The 18622-nt window shown below is 42.9% G+C and overlaps 1 long non-coding RNA gene across 1 annotated transcript in view; it reads left to right on the top strand.

Annotated features, from left to right (window-relative positions):
* The first annotated feature begins 85 nt into the window (after positions 1 to 85).
* LOC143843918 (uncharacterized) overlaps positions 86 to 18622 on the top strand; it is a 243126-nt gene continuing 224589 nt past the window's right edge. Inside the window, exons 1-3 of the long non-coding RNA XR_013233739.1 lie at positions 86 to 688; positions 2141 to 2214; positions 16975 to 17131. This is a non-coding gene — a long non-coding RNA (uncharacterized LOC143843918). The remainder of the gene's footprint in view (positions 689 to 2140; positions 2215 to 16974; positions 17132 to 18622) is intronic.

The following is an 18622-nucleotide window of genomic DNA, read 5'->3' as shown; positions in this document are numbered from 1 at the left end:
GTGGTTCCCTTGACAACAACGGGCGCTTGAAGGAGGCCCGGCCTCCGGCCGCGAGGAAAAGCCGTTGCTCTTCCTCGAGCGCCTTCTGAATGGGGAGCCTGGCTTGTCAGTCTCTTCTGGGGCCCCGCCCTTTTCTTAGTTGTGAATTAAAGGGCCAATCCTCACCCTGTCTGCTACGCTTCCTTGCTGAGCGCCGGGTGTTTAGGGAGGCGGGGCTGACGTGTTGGAGTGGGCGGGGCTGTCTCGCGGCGAGATTCTTAATTCTTAACTGTCATCGAAATTCTTAACTGTCATTTTCGTGGCGGGCGCAAATATTCTCCCCACACACGCAACGCTCGTGCCTGGTCCGGCCAGGGGAGTCCGAGCGTGACGGGAGAACTGGCCGAAGTTAGAGCGGCCCTTGCAAGGGTTACGAAAGTGGGCGGCCAGGCTCATGCTTTTCAGAAGCTGTAGCTCGTTTCTTCAGATGCAGCGAATACTTTTGTGCCTTTCGCGAATGAAGGAAAAAAGGGCCACCTCATGAAATGAAAGGACCGTGTGTTCAGAGGGAACTAAACTGGCCAAAAAAAGCTGGTCAAGTCACTCCACACACGCCAGATAATGCAGTCCCAACGCACTTTAGAAGTAGAGTTTCTGGTTTGACACAGGAAAATCCAACTGCAAAAGCACATCGACAGAACATTGTCTGGTGGGTGTAGATGAAGTAAAAAATCGCTTCTCATTTGCCTTTGAATGGGCAGCTCCACTGTCGCTTGAGCAGAGGAGGGACAAATGTTAATCTCTAGGGTTGTGAGGGAAGAAGAACCAAGTCTAAAAAGTCTAAAGCAACCATTTTTTCCATGGGGAGCTGATCTACAGATGAGCTCTAATTATAGGAGATATCAAGATTCCCCCTGGGTTGGCTACCCCCAGGTATTCCTTGCAGTTTGGAAGTGAGGCCTCACAAAAGTGTGATGCCTTGTGGTCCACTCTCCAAAGCACAAAGCTGATCTTTACAGTCTGGGGGTGAGCGGTTTGTCATGACATGATTGTTTGTGGGTATAAGTTTCCCCTGGCAAGAGCTACACCAACCACTGGCTAGCACTCATTGCCTTTAAGGGTGCAACAGACTTTACAAATAGTATGTGTATAAAGTACCATCAAGTTGCAGCAGATTAATAGTGACCCCAGCAAGGGGCTTTCATTGCAAGTGATTAAGTAGAGGTCCTTGCCTTCTTCTGCAGAGTCTTTGGTAGAGATCTCTCACCCGAGTACTGCTTAGCTTCTGCAATTGGTCTCTACAATGCTGCCTTCCCTCCTTACCATAAATGTTCGTTTTCATTAAATACACTCTAATGATGTGAACGTATTGCTGAAAGAGAGAAAACATATTTTAAAATGACATACAAATATATTAGCATAGCACGACAGAATTTGTATAAAGCAGAAGGATAACATTTAGAGCTAGGAAATTAAACTCCCACAATGTATTGTCCTATTTTTGTTACTTCATTTGTATACTACCTATCTCCCCAACGGGAATACAAAGCAGCTTACTTTGTTCTATTCCATTTTGTCTTTACAACAATGCTGTGAAATAGATTAGGTTTAGGGCATGATCGGCACAGAGTTACTCAGTAAATTTCTATGGCAGATTGGGGATTTAAACCTGGGTCTCCCAGATCTTACCTTGTCCAGCACTAATCTCTACATCACAGAATTAACAGTTGGTCTCTGGATTTATACATTAGTATATCTTATTTCTATGGGCATGTGAGAGACAAGCCCCTCTGTTCTGAATGGAGAAGTGAAATTGGTAACCATCACTAATATATTTCAGCTCTTGTAGTTGATAATCTTATCCTCTAGGTGTCTTCAGTGATCAGTATTCTTTAAAGAGGAAAGGGTTTCATAGACTCCATGCCTTAACTGCATGCTGTATTACTATTGAGTGAAAAGGTTCCAGGCTTTAAAATTTCACAATCCAGATGAGTTAAACCAGTGCTCCTGCCCCTAAATTGCTGTTGCTGGGACTAAACAAAATTAAAGCCAATTATTTTCAAATGTTAATGACCCCATGGCAAATGAAGTATATCCACTTTTGGGCGTGCCTTAAATCTGATTAGTTCCTTCTTAACACATGTTCCTTTTATTTTATTAGCTTGAGGCAAAGCTGATCTTGATTAATCACTCCATCACCATGGCTTTCAGTGGCAAGAAGTTCATCATTCTCAGGTACAAAATTATGGAGTTTTATTTTACAGTGAGTTAATATTGCTTGTTTCTCATTCCTTTATCTGCTGCTCTATCCCTTGCCTGCAATGGGACAAAAATCCTGGAAGCCAATATTGTTTGTTACTTAGAAACCACATTAAAAAAAAATTCTTTTTTCAAGAACTGTTGTACCTGACAATAAACTTCTGCATTTCAAATGACTGGCTTCATTTAGTATGTGACAGCATAGATAAAGAACAATGTTTGCAACCAGTGTAAGGTGACCAGATTTTAACATTGGTAAAGTGGGACACCCTTGACTGGGGGGGGGGGGAGGGTTCTTGATTAAAATTTGGTCTATATAGAGAAACAAACATTTTCATAGAACACACAGAACACAAAAATAATATTGTAATATATTTTTTTTTAATTTCAACATAAGTACAATTTGCCAGGTGCCCCCAGATGTCCCTCAAAAAGTGGGACAATCTGGTCACCTTAAACCAGTGGCACCTTTAGGCCAACAAAGTTCAACAGTTCCATTTTGTAAGATATTTTTAACCCTACACTTAAAAAGGCTATTGAGCCCTACTTGTATCTTTCTCTTTATATGATTTCTTTCTTTATATATTTATACTTGTTTACCTTGCAGTGGTGACTCAAAGCAACTTACATCATTTCCCCTCCCTCTCTTGTTGTCTTCACAACAACCCTGTGAAAGATAGATTAAGCCGAAAAATTATGATTGACCCTAGTTTTCCATGGCAGAGTAGGGATTTGAACCTGGGTCTTCCACATCCTATTCTGGTACTCTAACCATTGCACTATACTGTCTCTGCTTCAGAAAAGGCCATTTTGAACAGACAAAGAGGAAAAAACATCCCACTATTTCCTATAGCTCTTCTCTCTTGATTTGCAGCTTCTAAGACAGTGATGCTTTTTTCCCAGATAGGAAACTGTTAATTTGTCTCCATGTAGTATCTTGTTCAGCCTTCTTGGGCAGTTTTCTGGAATCAGAGCTTCCTTTTAAAGTTTTTCTTGACTTCATTTATACTCCTCCTTTCTTTCCTGTGGGGGCCCAAAGTAGTGTCCCTCATTCTCCTCTCCTCTGTTTTATCCTCCCAACAATCCTGTGAAGTAGAATAGAATAGAGTATAACCTTCAACCAGATATGCCGTTTTCTGCTGAAATGGAAGAACACCTTTTTCTAGTTACCAGTTTGCGAACCCTTACTCCAATTTAATTTTGGAACCCATGTCACACCATCATTCCTTCCCTTTTCTTCTCCAAATCTGCTTTTGTTCTGTTCTGAGCTGTTCCAAGGGAGCTAGGCCAAAGCACAGCCACCTGCCATGTGTCTTTTATAATTTGGAGGGAACTGTCAGGTGAAAAAAAGAGCACTCTCCTTGGCTAAAAATATAAATATAAGGAACATATAGAAAACATCTTGGAGCTGTGTATTCACAACCTTGAAACTTGTGGCTTGAGAGGTTGCAAATAGCATTTTATCCTGCTTGGGCAGAAGGAGATTCAGATTTTAGACCCAGATTTCAGTTTTAGTGTGTTTGGGTTTTAAACTCTTGGTTTTATAGCAATAACTTGAGTTTTTAAAGATTTCTGCAACCTAATCAAATTCTTGTTTCATGTTGAAAATCTATTAAATTATTAGTTTCTACAAGAATTCTTTTCTATACTGGATAATATGGCTTCAGTGCTTTGAAGGAGAAGCATTTCAAAGCCCGTTTACTACCTCGCCTTTCTCCAAAACCTCCTGCTTGCCAACTCCAAATGTGACAAGCTTTTTCCAAGTAATTACAATATTATCTTTCTGTAGCCTAAACATATAGCTTGAAATAAACTTGGGCTCTGCACTTTCAGTTTTCTTACAGACGTGGACCCTGCTGATGTTCTTCAGCTGCCGAAACGTTTGAAAAAATGCATTCGCTGAAGGACAGAGCTGCATTTTACTCATACTGCTCTATATTTTAGTGCTTGGTATCTGATCCACTGTAGCAATTAAGTGGTATACTTTAATGATCCAAGGCCAAGATGTAGTCACTAATCCAGCTGGAGACTGATGATGTACTTAAATTCTATGTAGGCAGGCTTGTTGGATACAATGGCAGTCAAATTGCATACTATCACGCTGCTTACATTTCTTTCGGCTTTATTAGCTCTTTTCTGTTGTTTGCTAGCTTATCTACAGATTTTGGTTAGTGGAAAATATGGACGGCCTTGTTATTGCAATCCTAAAATGTACTGAGTCATGATTGTATAGAGCTTGGTTTGAATTAGACAAAATGGTCTAGTTGATTAAAAATTGCTGTATTAATTGGGACATATTTTCTAGAAATTCAGCAGCTGAGCTTTTTCTCCTTCTGTGTCACGCAGGTAGTAGAAGATACAATAGATCTGAAGTGGTTTAAAAAAAATTAAATCACAGAAAAATACCCAAACCCATTAAGGTCAATATTATATTTTTGTTTCATAAAATCAATAAATGGTTACTAACGCTGAAGTTAGTGTAGTGTAGGGGTTAGAAGTGCAGACTTCTAATCTGGCGAGCCGGGTTTGATTCTGTGCTCCCTCACATGCAGCCAACTGGGTGACCTTGGGCTCTCCACAGCAATGATAAAGCTGTTCTGACTGAGCAGTAATATCAGGGCTCTCTCAGCTTCACCTCCCTCACAGGGTGTCTGTTGTGGGGAGAGGAAAGGGAAGACAACTGTAAGCCATTTTGTTGGTAATATTTCTAGGCCACTGTTTCAGATACCTGCACAAGGCAGCTTACACTTTTCTTAATTTCCCGCCATTATTATGGCAAAGATTTTGTAGTCTATCTACATTTGATAAAAAGATAGGCCTGTATGACTGGTAGTATTGCACCATTGCCTTCTTTATATTGTAATGTTATGTACACTTCTTGAATATGCTTGATGGCTTTCAGGGGAAAAATGTGAAATCTCTATCTTTTGGATGTTTGATCCTCCAGGTGTCTTCTAATCTCAGCATTTCCAAACGTTTTTAGGTAATTTCCCACATTTAGGATTTCTAGGCCTATCCTTGTATCTAAAATTCCATGTCTCCAAAAACCATTTTATATCCATCCTTAGATTCTAGCAAATACATGCATATTTTTGTATATTGGGTAATATATATTCTTCCAGTTTGTACACAGAACTATTAGGCCCTTATAGTCTGATTTCCTTAACCTTTTGGTTCTTAATTCAATTCATTTTGGGTTACGTTTTCCCCCTTTCCTTTGTCATTCATTGTGATTAAAGGAAACCTCCATGCTCAGAGGTAGTCAACCTCAGAATACCAATGCCAGGAGACAATATTAGCAGAAGGTCTTAACTCTGTGCCCTGTTGTTGGGCCTGGAGAGGAACTAGTTGGCCACTGTGCGAGAGAGGATGCTGGACTAGATGGATTACTGATCTGGTCCAGAAGGGCTGTTTATGTTCTTAGGAATGAAAGCTTTAATGTTTTCATTTGTTATACTTCTTTCAGTATCTCAAGAAGCACCTATATTAGGTTGGGGTAATATGCAGATGTATTTAAATTCAGTTAATCCATTCAAAAGCAAATCACTAATCATCTAAAGTTCTCGAATTTGCAGTTTTAGAAAAAATATTTCAGTTAAGCAAAAATATTGTTCATTTTAGATTACTTCTATTGAAAGTTTACAATGTCCATTTTTTAAAAAATCAAAATTTCTCTCAAATTGAACTGTTAAGACCTAGAAATTGTCCAGAGGTCCCTGTCATCTGGGAGCTTCCTGCATCCCCCCCCCCCAGTTGTCATTAGGGAATTTTAGTGTAGGAGGAGAGTGTTTAATTGCCATTTTACCTGTCGAAAGCATCTTTTGACATACATGATGAGCCAGCTTCGTCTGACTGTTGTCTCCTTAAGAGGCGGAATTCCTCAGCCCACACTTTGCCCAGTGTTGACTACTTCTTTATTTACTCATTGTGCCTTTGAATTTTGCCTGGACTGAGCATTTTCTGTTGAGCACCAGCTGAAGTCAAGCTCGTCAGTTGCAGCATTGTCAGAAAGCCCACAGAGCTTCCCACACAGTGCCTTCCTCAAAGAGAAAACGGGGATGCCTTTTTCTTTGAAGAAGCACTTCGGAAACAAAAGGGATTTCCTTATGTGCTAATGGGCCTAAGCATCTTTTCCTGCCACAGAGCAGCAGCTCTCTGGCTGCTAAGTCCAGCAGTAGTTTGACAACATTCAGGAGAGATCGCAGTTCAGATTCCAGCTCTGTAAGGGATGCATGCAAATATCTGAATGTTTCTTTTGAGTGGAGATGGTAGTTTGGGAGTGAAGAATACTCTGTAAGAAAAGAATAGCTTAGGAAGTTCATAAAGAGGGATCATTGTTATCTTCAGATGTTTATTTGGGTGTATCTATACCACAGATTTGTACTGATTTTCAATTGTCATGGATTCCCAAAAGAGTCCAGTATCACCTAAAAAACCAACAAAATATAATAATATGATAATAACTGCCCACATAAAACTGTCTTCATAGAAGGCTTCCCCCAAAATGATCCTAAACATTTTGTTTGTTGAGGGTCTGAAAAACCTATTATTTTTATTATTATTGATAATGATAATAAAGGATCCCTGTTCGTTTTCACAGTTCTTTTGCTATAGGAAATAGGTTTTGAATTCTGGATGTCATACCTTTAACCTTTAAGGCCATTTGCAGTTTGGGTCTGGCATATCTGAGGGACCACCTGATTGACTATGCCCCCTGAAGAGCACTCCGTTCTGCCAGTTCCAACAGGCTGGTGATCCCTGGCTCTAGAAAGGTACATCTGTCCTCAATCAGGACCAGGGCCCTTTCTGTTCTGGCCCCTACCTGGTGCAATGAGCTCCCAGAAGATCAGAGGGCAATGTTGAAGCTAACTCAGTTCTGCAGGGCCTGCAAGGCGGATCTCTTCCACCAGGCGTTTGGAGCCAATGAGGATTAAAATGTACTGGACCCCCGCTCTATATAAATACGGCCCCTTGAATGTGAAAAGTGATTACCAGGCAGGATGCCAGATTTAACAACAGATATAAACTGGATGGTTGATTTATGTCTTTATATTGATTTTGCTGTTCTACTGTTAATTGTTTGTTCTGGATTGTAAACAGCTCCAAGCTGGCTATGCCGTGTAGGGTGGTCATATAAATCCAACAACAATAAATTGTTTTGTTAATTGTTGCCACGTAGATTGGACCTTACAATGTTAGCTTCTCTCTAAATGCCTCTTTCATGGTTTGAACTTCTAAAACTGTCTTATACTGAGTAAGATCATTGGTGTATCTCCCTCTGGTGTATTGTCCACTCTGCTTGGCAGTGGCTCCTCAGAACCACAATGTTGGACTATGGCATCTGGGATGCCCAGAATTCTCAGTCTCTCATGGAAGCTCTCTAGATGTATGGGGCCAGTCACTGACACTCAGGGTAAACTGCCTCATCCTGTTGACAGGATAAAATGGGGGGAGAATGATGTCATATGAAAGACTGGAGACTGCATCTGAATATTTTTTTAGGGCAGCCCAATGATTCGGGGGGGGGGGGCAAATCCTGAAATCTAATCATTCCTGTATTTTAATAAACCATGACCAGGGGTTGGTGCATATACTAATCTGTTAGCAAATGGAAAGTTACCCTTACAAATGTATCTGTTCCCTGCATCCCCTCCCCTACCTAGAGCATCGTTCCCTCCCTTGTTAAACTGTGCATTGCCATTCCATTAACTCCTCTGTGTGTTTATCTAGAAAATGTATTATTAACTCACCAAACAGCCATCTGAAGTCATTCACAAAGTGAGAACAATGCAATAAAACGTTAAAAGAACCATGCAGAAGCACCAATAATCAAGCTAAAATATTGTGTTTTGTCATGCCAATATGTAAATAGTGATAGCAGTATGACCATCACCAGATTGCAGATTGTACCAGCTAAGCAGAATAAAGGGATAAAATAAAATATCCACCTTCTACTGAAGTCATAGCAACGAATGTTGCCCCTCAGTTTGAGAACAAGAAATATGAAATGAAAAACCTCTGCCATAGCTATTTGTTTAGGGGAAAGCATTTCAGGTACATCGGCCAACTAGCTCTGGGTTATAAAGGGAACCAGGTAGCTGAATCTGAATCCATTGCTTCCCAAGAACTGCTTTTACTCCATTCATAACTCTCACTAGCGCATTTTAACCTCGAACCATCAATATAACAGTGTGGCAATATTGCCTCATCAGTCATGATTTAGTTAATGTTTTCTGAATTTAGTAATTTTTGATTAAAATTTAATGTGAACATATCATATCATATGCCACGTATATTATTGCAGCCATTAATCAAGTACCCTTATTAATGAAATGTCAGAAATCTGGGTGAAAAAGAAGCCACAAGCTTGATATATGTTTGGCATGGCTCTATGAATGATCACTAGGGGGGAGACAGCGACGCCCATGGTGCCAAGCTTCATTAATATACATTTACAGTTTTCTATATATTGTATCAGCAGATATTTTAACCTTAGTTAAATCTGATGCTTAATTTGCTGAAAGGGAGTTAATATTAATAATCTTGAAAAATATGAAGGATATGGTTAGCTCTCACAATGCCTTGATAGTTCATACTATATCTTCCTGCCTTTTGGAACAAGACATGTACCCAAAACATTGTCAGAGTTAATGGATCTTTCTGTTGTTGTTTAGGTGGAATAGCAAATGTTTGATGCATGCTTCTCTGTGCCTCAAATGAAAATAAATGTATGCACTTTTTAATTTGAAAAAAAGTGTCTAACAGCACATGATTTCACATAGCAACCCTCCCCACCGAAATTAAGAAACATGAAGATGCTGCCAAAAAATGGTAGCTCTGTATCAACTTACCCCTTGCTGCATCCTTTATCTTAGCCTTCACTCCTGCTATCAGTAGTACTCTGTGTGTTTACCCACCCAGCCCCAGTTCTGTATCATGGATAGCAAAAGCAGGAGCAGATTGGCCATTGAACATACAGGGGACAGTTCTTGGTGGGCCACTGCCGTGGAGGGCTGTTGGTGGTCAGAAGCAAGCATAACCAAGCTCTACCAACCCTGCCAGATCCCCAGGGGCCACTTGGCTCAGACCCTTCATCAGTAACGGTAACTGGTGTCAGTTCACTAATTGTCTTTTCCCACACCGCCACCAGTTTCCAGGAGGAAGCAATAGGTGGGTTAATACTCATTATTTACACTACTGAGCAGAGTGACCCCTACAGTGCTGGCTTGTAGCATTGGGCTACTTGGTTAATATAGCAGAGCTTGCCCAGTCATAGAAACGTGACACTGAGTTCAGAAAATAAATCTTCCAAGAAGTATATTGCAAAAAAGGTAAATTTACATTTATTCAAGTACATCCAGTTCACATTTAGGTTGCAGTCAAAATAAGAGAAAGAAGCCCAATCTAAAGAGTATTTCCCCTAGCACAAATGGCCAGCTTTGGTATCATGTGTGTGGGAGTATGAGGGCATTGTATCTACAGGAGAGACCTGCTGAGACATGTGACCCAATGGAAGGGCACGTGAACAGTGAGAGGGCAAAGTGACAGAGGAGGGGTCAGAGGGCAGTTCCCAGGTAAAGACAAAGAGAGGCATCCTATTCAAAGACATAGAACCTATACACACTTTGAATGATGTAGTAACCATTCCCCCAAGTGTCCTGGCATGCAAAGTCACTCATTCCAACCTGTAACACCACAGGGAGTTCTCAGTTTGGCTTACTCCACAACCATTTTCACTTCCCAGTCCACTCCTGAGCAGGGGGGTGGGGCTGAGAGAAAATACAATGGTGCCAGGACACTGGGTAATTTGGAGCACAAAGTATAATGGAGGAGGATAAATTATTATTATTGTTATTTATTCAGTGTATATACCACCCTCCCAGCAAGCCAGCTCAGGGTGGTGTACAACATGAAAACAGAACAGTAATATAAGTTAAAATAATTACTAACATTTTAAACATTTGAGAGTGGTGGTATATAAATATAAGAATAAAGAAATAATAAAACCATTTAAAATAATAACTGACAGCAACATCAAGTCTAGCTATTATTTCTAATGCCGTCGCTTTCGGTAGGTTTATTTCCAGATTAAGGTGTTATCATGGGAGGGAGGGGGTGTTTTTTAAAGGGGGGTTCATTAGATGTTACACATTCATCAGTCAAGAAAACAGCATGTGCAGTTAGGACCTTCATCTTAGGGACCACAGATGAGTATCAACCCCATTTCCCGACCCTCCCCAAGCCAGAAAAACTCCCAGTTTGTCAGATCTAAGAGAGATGTTAGACTATAAATGAGTCATTCGATGGTTTCAAGGAGTTCATTATTGTTATAGCCTTCCCCAACTCTTACAAGTAGACCTTCACACTGGGACTTGAACAGCGGGTAAAATCTCGATCCAAATGCAAGTTGGATTGCCATCCTGGAAGTCAGTTTACTGACAGGGGTCTGCTGTTCTTGGAAGCAGTCTCATGTTTCTTATCATCTTTAGTTCTGCCCTGCTATTATATATTATAAAACTAGTTGCTTTTCAGTGCAATCCTATACACAGCTGTTCCCGTCTAAAGCCACTAAAGTCAGCAGGCTTAAGAAAGGTATCTCAGCTTAGGTTTGCAATATTAGAATGCCATTCTAAAAAGCCTTATTAAGGCCACTTCCCACGAAGGCAATTTCTTAATGTCGATCTTGTTGCGGCTGCAAATTCAGGGCCTTCTGGTTACTAACTGGAACATCCATAGGGCAGCTTTCCCGTGCTTTCCTTGGTTCAGCCCTTCTGAGCCACCATTCTTCCCAACCACCAGAGGGCTTGTTTAATCAATCAGGAATTGAAGACAACCCCGCTGAAGGGAAGCCAAAGCAGAGCAAAATATATACATAGAAACTGCCTGCGTGTGATTAAGTGGATTTGTGAGCTGAAAGATTATTCCATCTGCATGTATTTATTAATAATTAGAAGAATGTACTTTAATTTTTGTAAGGTTTGTAAGGTGCTTTCAAAAAACACTCGGAGTGGCCTATAACATAATAAAAAAAGCATCCAAGAATGTTCATCTAATAAAACAGCCAAAACTTAAAGCCAGCCAGATAAATGGCCATATAAATCACCAGAGCAGCCTTTTTCTACTTTTTGACCATGGAGGAGTCCCTGCAATAATTTTCCAGACATCAAGGAGCCCCAGAAGTGATGTCATCTGGCCATATCTCCCTGCCACACCCACAGAAGTGACACATAACCAGAAATGACATCACTACCCGTGTTAAACCAAAAAAGGAACAAAACCCAACCTTAACAAGTAGGAACTCAAAAGTTGAGCTGAACAATAAAAAAAATAATGTAAAACTTGTTAATTATTTATTATAGTGCACAGTTAAAAACAGAATAAAAACATCTTAAAAACTATACCGAACTAACAACGCATAGGACCAAACGCGTTTCGAGCCATAAGTTACAGTCCCCACTCAACCATTCAGCTACACATTATAGAGAGTGCTATATAGTGTATTATTATAATTTTGACCACTGAGGAAGACCCAGAAGGGTCGAAACGCGTTTGGTCCTATGTGTTGTTAGTTCGGTATAGTTTTAAAGATGTTTTCATCACTACTCGTGTTAACAGGCAGGCCTGAGGAGGACTGAGGAGACTGGGAGACAGGATATGGCTTAAGGTGGGAGTAGGCATGCAAGCTCCACCCCCTCCCAGGTGCAGAAACCATGAGAGAAAGCACACATGATTGGGAGGAGGAGAGGGGGAGCAATGGAAGTGACCAATTCTCAAGCTTGTGGCTAAGTCCAGTAGGGCAGAAGTGGAAAGGCTACAGACCCCCTCTGGAGCTCCCATGGACCCCTGGGGGCCCACAGACAGGAGGAGGAGGATCTCATATTCTGTTTTTCTTTACCTGAAGGAGTCTCAAAGCGGCTTGCAATCATCTTCACTTTCCTCTCCCCACAAAAGGCACTCTGTGAGGGAGGTGAGGCTAAGACCGTTTATGCACTGGAGGTTTCATGCCAGGCTGCAGGCTAAAGTTTTAGTCATGGCAGGTTGCCACACCTGTTCCCGCACCCACATGGGGAAGCATTTGGCCTGGTGCACCTCATCTGTCCCTGATTTGTGTTCCTGCAGGAGAGCTGGGGCAGTGAAGTTCCTAGTGCATAAACGGTCTAAGAGAGGGACAAAATATGAGTGAGATCACAGAATTCAAGAGATTCAGAGAACCAAATACACATATTGTAACTATGGCATATCTGCCAAAAGACATTTAAGTACTCTCCTTGGCAATAGAGGAGGGAAATGGCTGATGAAGGGGCAGGGAAAATGACTGTGAGCAAGACCAGGAAAATCCAGACTTTTCCTTTTGTGGTGGATGACATCTTGATCAGGTGATTCCCATTATTAAATCAATAAAGGCATAAACTAATTTTCACCTTCCTGTCTGCAGCCTTGGTTCTGCTCTCTCTCATCTGCTTTCTGTTTCTCTTCCTCATCTTTCCTCCCATTGATTCTGCTTTGCCCTCTACCCTTCCTTCCCTGTCTTTCTTTCACTCCCTCTATGGATACTGGAAGTGTGGACAGCCAAAATAAATAAATAAATAAAAGAGTCCTGCAGACACCTCACAGTCTATTTAGCTTCTGGGTGCAGGAAAGTTTGTGGTAGCTGCTTAAGGAATATTATGCCTGCAAGAGAATAATGGTTTCTTATTGGCAGGGGAGATGGACTCCTGCCTCATGGGCAAGGCCTCTCTGTCACAAGGTGCCAAAGAGAGTACAGTCCCCACATGCAGTCACAGCCAACCCCATGGTGCATGGGGGGAAAGCACACCAAGACTGTTTCTGTACTGGAGGATTTGTGCCAGGCTGCAGTCTGGGCAGGTTGAGATGGGGCAGCTTTCCCCACCTCTTCATGCTCCCCCACAGGGGAGCATTTGGCCCAGTGCATCTTGTCTGACCTGGATTTGTGCTCCCACATGGGAGCCAGGGCTGTGAAGTTCCCAGTGCAGAAATCGTCTACCTTCTTGCTGCAAGCGCATTTAGACCAGTAGCAAGATTGAGCCACAAAGTTTACGATGGCAGCCATTTTGAGTCAACCTGCTCTGTGGGAGTCCCTTTCCAGGAGAACTTCCCCCTGTAGAAAATGCCTAGAGAGGCTGTGGAAGTCTCCACCGAGTTCCAACCAGGCATTCAAGTGGAGCATGATACAATCTTCCCATAAAATGACTATTATTATTGTTGTTGTTGTTGTTGTTGTTGTCAATTTATTTACCGCCACTCCCTAAGCAGCTTGTGGCGGGTCACAATGCCTTAAAACAGCATTAAAACTCCCATTAAAAGACTTAAAATCCATCACAACATGGCGGAAGCAAAAAATCCCCTTCCTACCCTCATTGCTACGGGGAGGTAAAGAAGTAGGTCAACGATGTTCAAGAAGCCCAAAGGGGAGCCGTTGATGCACCTCGCCGACCCCAGCCTCAACCATGGACCTGGCGGAAGAGCACCATTTTGCAGGCCCTGTGGAACGCTGAATGATCCCGCAGGGCCCGCAGCTCACCTGGGAGCTCATTTCACCAGGTGGGGGCCAGGACCGAAAAGGCCCCGGCCCTGGTTGAGGCTAGTCCCGCTTCCCTAGGGCCAGGAAGGACCAGTAGATTCTCACCTGCAGAGCGCAGGGCCCTGTGGGGGTCTTAGGGCAATAGGTGGTCCCTCAGGTATGTGGGTCCCAGCCAGCGTAAAGCCTTGAAGGTTAAAACCAAAACTTTGAACCGGATCTGGGCAGCAATTGGCATCCAATGCAGCTGCCTCAGTACAGGCTGGATATGGGTCCTCCAAGGTGTACCAGTGAGGACCCCAGCAGCTGCATTTTGTACTAGCTGAAGTTTCCGGATCAAGGACAAGGGTAGGCCCGCGTAGAGCGAATTACAGAGGTGACTGTTGCATGGATCACATTGGCCAAGTGTTCGGGGGACAGGTAGGGCGCTAGTAGTCTGGCTTGGCAGAGATGGAAAAATGCCTGGCCGGCTACTTTCTTGACCTGTGCCTCCATAGTCAGGGAGGCATCAGTGGTCACACCCAAATTCCTGGCCTGGGATGCGATGGTAAGTTGCACCCCTGACAGGGTGGGTAAGCACGCTTCCTGGTCCTGCCCCCTACTTCCCAGCCACAAGACCTCCGGGTTGAGGGGTTGAGTCAGACGACTCTGCTTGAACCATTATGTCACCATTTCCAAAAATCTGGCAAACGGTTCTGGGGAAGAGTCCGGGCAGCCATCCATAAGGAGATAGAGCTCCTTATGGACTAAGTCTACATAAGAGGCCCTAATGCCCTGCAGCTGGATTCTAGTTACAGAAGCAAGTCCAGAGCCCCTGGGCTATATCATTTTTCTGGATCTTATGTCTTTTATTAAGCAAACTATGTAGGAGGAGTTTGGGAATATTTGCCAGAGCCTAATCATAATCCTACCAGAGAGCATAGGAGATCCAGATTCCACTCCTCTTCTTCTTCCCCTTTTCCTCTTGGGGCAAAGAAAGACCTAAGAAATGAAGATCTAGGGATCACAGATGTTGGGGTCTTCATACCTGGCCAATCAAGGCTGAGATTCAGGCACTCCCTCCAACTCAGAGGACAGGAAGAGGGAAAGTTTCTTTCTGATGAGCAAAATAAGGGGAATGTAGAGATACCAGACCAACCAAATGGATTCTTTAAGGCTGAGGATTATCAGTACTTACTTCTCAAAGCCCTCACTGCATTAGAATTCCAACAACCCCCAGAGAAGGAAGTCAAGGATCCTTCTTTTTCCTCAGATCAGAACCCACAGAAAGAATGGTCCCCTTCATAAATATTTTGAAAAACCATTAAAATTTGAATGGGTTAAACCACTGAGCAAACAGGCAATGCCTGAGTTACTTTAAGAAATTATACACCCTCCCCCCCCCTCTGCTCTTGCAGGTACCCCTAGTACAGGCTCCCATCACAGCTCCGCAATCCTCAGGTTTCTCATCAGAAGATGGGCCTGGCATAATTCAAGACAGTTTTGACAAGCAAGTGGATTTCACCGTATGGACAGTACATAAAGCCATGAGGATAGCAATCAAGGCTTCTATAGTGGCATCCATTATTATGTCTGATATTTTATAGTCCAGAAAATATTGCCACGGATGCTGTGCTAGACTCTATTTTTTATTTTCATTTTTTTTTGTCCAGAGCAATGTTATCAGCAGTTTGAGTGGGAAAGATCCTTTGACTCCAGGCATGGCCAGTGTATTTTCATTCCAAAATCATACCCTTTTCAGAGAGAGAGGCTATTTGGAGATTGTTTGGAAAAATCCTTCTGGAAACAAGGCAAGAAAAGAAAGCATAATCTTTGGCGACTACTTTGAAGGTTTGCTTGAGATTGTATCCAGATATCCTTGACCAGAAGAAGCCATCCTCCCACAAGGATGCTGTTGGCATCATGATTTGAGATGTTTCTCATCCCAAATGGACTTTTCAAATCAAGGATTGAGTTGTCTAGACCGGCAGTCCGCAACCTATTTCAGGTTGCAGCCCGCTGCCAAAAGGTGGGGGGAGAGGGCGACCCAGGCCCCTGTGCATGCGTGGCAGCCTCACGCATGTGCGCTTGTGCAAACCTGCTGCACATGTGCATTTGCGCCCGGCAGGGCACAAACTTGCACGTGTGACAGTTTCATGCATGCATGAATGCGTGGGGCTCCCGCGCATGCATGTTTGTGCTCCCAGTGGGGGTGCAAAGGCGCATGCATGGCAGCTCTGCGCAGATGCGCATGCGCAAAACTGCCGCGGCCTGGTGTCTTGCTGCGGAGAGAGGGAGCCAGGGCCTGCTATCGAAGCTCTTGCGGGCCGACACCGGGCCACAGACCGGGGGTTCAGGACCACTGGTCTAGACAATCTGGATAATTTCCCTCCTCTTCAGTGGAAGGGCCTTCACCGGCTCTAGGAGGGCATTCGTTGGTCTTGCCTGAATCTTGGTCAAATATGTTAGGTGCAAAAGGAGGCCCCATTCTTTTGCCTTCTGTCTGCCCACCTCAAGTTTGCAGTCAGGGCCCAGTGTAACTGAGGGACCACCTCCCTGCCTATGCCCCTCAAAGAGCTCTACGCTCTGCCACCACCAACCGACTAATGGTCCCTGGCCCGAAAGAAATCCGCCTGGCCTCGACCAGGGCCAGAGCATTCACTGTCCTGGCCTCCACCTGGTGGAATGAGCTCCCGGAGGAGATCAGGACCCTGACGGAGCTAAAGCAGTTCTGCAGGGCCTGCAAAAAGGATCTTTTCTGCCAGGCATTTAGTTGAGACCAGGCATGACCAACAACGTCTGAAGGGCCTCTGCATCCCTCCTTCCCAGAACTCCACCAATGCGCTCTGGACCTGTTTGCACTGTTGCATTGTTTGCACTGCTGCAATTATCAGCTATTAGTATTATTAGTATTATTGTTACGGTTATTTATATGTTATTGTTTCATGTATTGCTTTTACGTTTTATGTAAACAGCCCTGGGCCTCCAGGGAGGGCGGTATATAAATATAATAAAGAAATAAATAAGTTACAGTTAATGTTACTGTATTCCCAATAGGAATATCAAGCTAGTTAATATGGCCCTGCGCAGAAAATGTAGAATGCAAGACTTGTAAATAAATCAAATTTTCTTCAGTTGCAATTTGTATGCTTTATTTTGTAACGTGATTTGACTTTGTACATCATTACACAAAATTTATCTGCCTGTCTATCTTGCAGCTGCTCTGCTTAGAATTTGTAAGAGAATTAAAGGCACTCTGCTTCATACACCCAAAGTCTCCTTGTTGCCTACCATAACTGGAAGTGCATACAGCAAAGGAATCTCTCCTACCAGACATCTCTTTTGCCAAGCTGCTGAGACAAAGGTTAGTGGGAGGTGAGTAGAAACACAGCCTCTTCCACTATCATCAAAAGCTGTTCACAGAAAGATCTTTTTCAGAGTTTGTTGCACACAAAGTAAGTACCACATGTTACCATTATTCATTCTTTTGATTGAAGTGCCTTGTTTTTCTACAGATGCATTCTTCCTATTTGGCATTTGTAACTGAATTGTTGCTCAGATGAAGAAGATGCATCATCCTTCTATGAGCTGAGTTTCTGCTGATTAATGAAACACCTTTCGCTAATTGTGGAAGGGCTGCAGTAGGGAGAGCCATAATAAAGGTTGATGGGGTGGAGAGAAGAAGCCGTATTCCTTATCTATGTTACATACAGGCCAGGCCAAGGAAAAGAGGAATATGATCTCATGAATACATATGTATTCTACAAATGAGAAGCAGAAGTGGTTGGCCATTGCCTTATTCTTCTGGGTCTTCCTTGGTGGTCTCCCCTCCAAGTACCTACTCTATTTAGCACCTTGAGAGTAGGGTTGGTACTTGGAAGGAGACCAGCAGCAGGGGGGGATGTGAAAAAGTCTTGTCCTGATGATGAAAATGTTTTCTGTTGGGACACTGCCATGGGATCCAAGCAATTTAATTCAAAAGGGATTTTATATTACCCAAACAAGCCTTGCTGTTATTCAGGTGGGATACCAGAGGACAAACTCAACATTAAATGAAACTGGAATCACAGGGGAAACATGAGTTGAGGGGCATGATTATGAGCAAAAGAAAAAAAGAAACCATCAATGAAGCTGCTCCTTTAGTCAAAATCTTAGCCTCCCAGAGTCTGTTTTTCATTTCTCTACAAAGTTTAAAGGCTCATTAATACTTTGCTTAGTTCCCATTGGCTGTATCAAAGCTTTGGATTCTTTTCTTGTGCAGTGTAAGTACATAATTGCATGTGTTCAACTTGGATTTCATGCACACACTTAGGCTTCAAAGATGATAGTGTGTGTTTCTGAAATTCTATCTACAGAGATTCAGTTTAAATATATATTCAGCTCTGAGGAGTAGAAGTAATGAGTACCAGTGCAATGGTAACTTAAGCAGAGTTACACCCTTCTAAGGCCACGGATTTAGGAGGGTGTAATTCTGATTAGGGTGGTACTATATGTCTCCTTGGTTCTGCCAGCATTGTTTAACTTGGGATGGAGCTGAGATTTTTTAGGGATTTAGGGATCCCAGCCCCCAGGTGATCTCTTGGAATTTCAACAGGTCTGTCTCCAGGTGACAAATATCTAGGAAAAAGGGTTGCTTTGAAAGTTCTGACAATGTGGAGAATCCAACCTTGAATGGTTCACTATTCCAAGGGGTGCGAGCAGTATTGTTGCAGTTGAGAAACCTTCTACAATATATTTATAAAGACTTGTGGTCTCAAGTTGAAGCTTGAGTACTAGAGAGGGGCATATGCCCTTTTACCTATCCACTACCTGAGGTGCTAAATACCTTTTGTCCCCATTTTGGGGCGGTTTGACTGTTGCTGCTAC

Source organism: Paroedura picta, chromosome 8 (genome assembly GCF_049243985.1).
Source record: "Paroedura picta isolate Pp20150507F chromosome 8, Ppicta_v3.0, whole genome shotgun sequence".
NCBI lineage: Eukaryota > Metazoa > Chordata > Lepidosauria > Squamata > Gekkonidae > Paroedura > Paroedura picta.
The sequence above is the reverse complement of the archived record's forward strand: the minus strand, read 5'-3'. Positions and strand labels throughout refer to the sequence as shown.